This window comes from Podarcis erhardii (assembly GCF_964252035.2).
Source record: "Podarcis erhardii genome assembly, chromosome: 5".
NCBI classification, from domain to species: Eukaryota; Metazoa; Chordata; class Lepidosauria; order Squamata; family Lacertidae; genus Podarcis; species Podarcis erhardii.
This window is the reverse complement of record NC_138509.1, coordinates 30,404,305-30,408,718: the sequence shown is the minus strand read 5'-3', so window position 1 is coordinate 30,408,718 and position 4,414 is coordinate 30,404,305. Positions and strand designations below refer to the sequence as shown.

Genomic DNA, 4,414 nt, shown 5'->3' with positions numbered 1-4,414 from the left:
AAATTTCAGCAGCCCAGATGCGCAAACCCAGCGCGGGGGGGGGGGGAATGGGGGGTGCGCGCGCTTTGGACCGGGCGGGCAGCGCGAACGGAGGGCGCCCCCTGGAGGCCGAGAGAGAAAGCGGGTATGCCTCGCGCATGTGACGCATGGATTTGACAGGTTGGGAGATTATCCCGTCTGTAGCGTGCAAACTTCGTCAGACCAGCCTCCCGCCCCCTCCAGTTATTTGTTTGTTTAACAGGATTTATATACCACTTAATTATCAAAGCCTCTAACCTTTTTTTTTTTCCTTTCAGAAAAAAAGTAGGTTGCAAAGAGTTGTTTGATGCAGACAGGTTTTGCTCTTAGGGTACCAGAGAATTTGCAGTTGAGCACACTGCCTCTTGCTAGAATTGGGACTGGTGGGGAAGCCTTAAGGGAGGGGGAGGAATTGAAAGTTAACAATGTAGAAAGACGGTGTAACTCAGAGGTAGAACACACCTGAACAGATTGCTACCACCACTTCCAATTATTGGCTCTTGGGCAGGAATGAGGTAGACCAGAAAGCCCCTGCCAGACAGAGTAGGGAATATTGAGGCAAGATGGACTTGTTAAAAGGCAGTGTTGCATCAAACATTTGAAACCCATACTTGAAAAACTCTCCAGGTGCTTGTCAGTCATCCCAGTGCTTTTTCTCTTGGCATCTGGTACTTTTGGAGCTGAAAGTAGATTTGCTTATTACTACACAAGTTGTGCACAAGTGTGTGTGCTTGTGTGGTGGCGAGGGAGGAGACATGTGGTGTTTATTTATTTTATTTGCTTATGTTTGTGAGTCAAGTGGATATGTCAATCAGCTTAATTTATGCAGTGCTTGGCTTGCTTTCTCTCTCTCTCTCCCTCTCTCTCCCTTTCTCTCAACTGTGCTTTTAAAAGATGCTCTTTGATTCTGACATAGCAATATTAAAGTAACCAGATAAAATAGTAAGTCGAGATGGCGCGGCTTTGAAGACAAGAAAAGAAAGATCAAAAAGAGTACAAAGGGAAAGGAGATGTCATGCTCACACGTGAAAACCAAGCAGGGGAAAGTTGCAAGAGGCTCTTAGCAAAGATGTCTTTTGCGTGATCAGACAGCGTTTCAACCACAAAATGTTGCATAATTCCTCTGCTGTGTACTATGTTGTTACATGATTTCCTGGAGCTTTGTCTAGGAGATGTTGCAGAAACAGTGTGTGGCCAATTAAACTGATTGGGCTGGTTGGTCTTATCTGAAAGGCAGTGCTGCTTACAGTAGGCTTTGAGGCCACTTGTTCAATCTACTCAACAGACAGGTACAATTTGAAGAATGCAGGAAACCTTTGATGTATTGAATCAGCCCTTGCTTCTGATAAGGAAGGAGGGAAAGGGAGTTGATTTGCATGAGCAGACCATCCTGCTGAAACAATTTCTGAAATCTAGCCTGAAAGGGAGCTCATGTTCCATTAATGACGTCTTGTCAGGGTATTCAGTTTGAATTTGTTAAGAGCAGCAGCGCTGAAGGTGCTTAACACTTCCTCTGATCTAAATCGTCTCTCCAAGTTGCTATTAGCCCCACAAGGGACAATGATAAATACTTGGTCCATGTATTGCGTGGCGAGTTCCCACCCCCCACCAAGGATAAATAAAGACACCAGACACCAGAATTTAAGGTTAAATGGGTGAATTAGGCCACAACTTTATTGAATTCAGGAATGAGAGGCATTGGCTTAGGCATTGGTCCTATCGACTATCCGGCTCCAGCCCATTTGCTGGAGACACGGGAAGGGTTAACACCATAGTGGGGGAGTCTCCTGCAGAGGCACGTCAACTAGGAGCTCCCCCGGGTCACCGATCGGGGGGCGTGCCTTTGGCCCACACCTCCATAGGCTTCGGACAGGGCCACGCCCCCCCGGAGTCCTTTAACGGACCACCCTTCGCTCACTGGGGGGAGGTGATGGCGTTCCTCCCCCCCCCCACAACCTCTTAACCCCTTCTTACCAATGCCTGACCGCCAATGCCGAGGAGTTGTGATGAGTTACTACGAGGTAGGCGAAAAACCAAATGGCTGCAAATTGCCAATTGGGAAAAATTCCTACCATGCCCCTTGCGGCGACAGACCGAAGTCCATAGCAAAGTCAGAAACCTACCTACCTAAAGGGAGGGAGGGTGGGAAAACGTGGGGGCTAGCTGGCAAAAGAGGGCGAGCCCCGGCTGCGCCGGCCCTAAATAGGGCAGGCCACGCCCCGCCCCCCAGCCCCCGCTCATGTGGGGTGGGCGTGAAGCCCGCAACCCCACCTCCTGGGCCAGGTCCGGAAGTGGCTTTATTATTATTTTACCACAGCAGCTGGGGGGAGGGCGCATTTGGATTGGGGGACTAGTTAAACATTCTCTTCCCAAGTACAGCTGCTCTGATCAAATTCAGAGTTCCTTACACTTGTTTAAAAATAAAAGTAAACATTGGGAGTGTTCGGCTGCAATCCTAACTCTGCTTACCTGGGACTAATCCCTAGTGAATTCAATAGGTCTTATTGTTAGAATTGCACGGCCATTCTTCGATTTCCTTCATGATATGTGGTTTGTCCCCAAGTCTTCTTTTTTCATGGAGAACTTTTCAGCTGTACTTCTCTCCATAAATAAGAAATAGTATTTGTAATGGGATAAGGGGGCTACTTGTGCGTAAGCGTTCAAGCCCTCCAGGCTCTGCAATCAGTTTCTAAACTCTCCCAGTCCGCGGAGCCATGGGTGCATGGCTACCTCAATCGCTGGCAGAATCCGTCAGTGGGCGCTTCCGGAATTTACGCCAACATAAGAGTTCCTTGACGGAAACTCTCCTTCTGGATTCTCTGCGTGACAGTTTCCTGCGCGGAGTACGCGTCCCCAGCGGAGGTCCTGAGCCCTCCCCGCTGTTCTCACTGGAAGCATCTTGGAGCCATTCCTCCGACTGAGTTTCTGCAGGAACTCTCCCTCTCCCCCTGCTGGTTCCTTCCTCAGCATCCGAGGGTCGCCTAGCCTCCTTGAGCCCTTCCACCACCTGACTCTCCGATGGCGGTTCCCTGACAGTATTCTTCTGCAAAGCAACTTGCCCCATAACAGGGAAAGCCAAACTCCCTGACCACGTGTATTTCAAGGTGGGCAGTATGTCCAGAAGGTCTATCCTTACTTGCTGGCTGTGGAGGAAGTGCACAGCAAGGCTCTGTGTGAGAGTTTTCCTAAATCCTCTTGGTTTATTAGATTTGGCTTTTGACCTTGAGGTGCATACAGTTTTAATTCAGAAATAGAGAGGTAGGGGTGGCCACCAACTTGGATGGCTTCAAGAGAGGATGAGACAACTCATGGAAGATGAGGCTAACAATGGCTTTCTTCTACCTCATCCCAGAGAGAATGCATATGAATACCAGTTGCTGGAAATTTCGGGGGGGGGGGAGTGCTGCAGGTACTTCTTATGGGCTTCCCACAGGCACCTGGTTTGACCACAATGAGAATAGGATGCTGGCCTGATCCAGCAGCCTGTTCTTCCTTTCTTAAGCATTTTCCTTTCTTCCTCTCAAATCCCATGGGATTCATAATTGATTTCAGAATGGGGGGGGGTGCAGTTTTCGAAACACAAGATGCAGACCAGATTGACAAATCCAAATGGATATATTTCATCCAAGTCCTTCAGAGTGGACCCAAAAATTACAAAGGGAAAAAAAGAGAGTTAATGTTTTTTATTTTAGAAGTCTGTTGTGGAATGAGTTGAACATTCTGTAGTTTGCTGAGAGCATTTTGCATGGCTCCTGTGACAATTGGGAAGGGTTAATAGGCCTTTCTGTACTGCAGGGTTTATTCACACATCACAGTAGGTTGTTTCATTAAATTCTGGTCCATTGTTCTGCCCTATTTTAATATACCACAATGCATTCATTTGTATACCGTGATACCTTTTGCCATGCCTCCTGGATAACCTCAAAAATGCTTGTTAAACAGGTTGTCTGGAAGCCCCCTCAGTGTCTCTCAGAGGCACTGCCAAAATAATGTTGCCTATTGCTTGTGTTGCTTGCTTGCTTAGTACGCCTGACCAAATGTCTTATTTAATCCCTTCTGTGGCTGTGCCTCCTGGATAACATCAGTTGATGTCATGGACAGGCTGGATGCAGAGGAATGGTGGGAGACACCAGCTGGGGAACCCCCAAGGGAAGAAGGCTCAGAACCAGGGGATGGGTGGGACATCAACAAGTGGTTAGAGGGAGAAGAGGGAACAGACTGGGAGGAGGTATGAGAAGCTGAAGAGGTAGCAGGATTTAGTAAGCAGGAAGAGTCTGTAGCAAAAAGAAGTCCAGAATCAGAGTCAGAAGAGGAGGCTGGAGACGAGGGGGCATCAAGATGCAGCAGTGAGTCAGGCTCCCTTCCTGCAGTGACCAGCTCCACTTCGCCTTGGTCT

General features: G+C 48.3%; 1 protein-coding gene across 1 annotated transcript in view; it reads left to right on the top strand.

Moving 5' to 3' along the window:
- CDH23 (cadherin related 23) overlaps positions 1-4,414 on the top strand; it is a 383,781-nt gene that overhangs the window by 330,681 nt on the left and 48,686 nt on the right. The gene's annotated exons all lie outside the window — the stretch shown is intronic.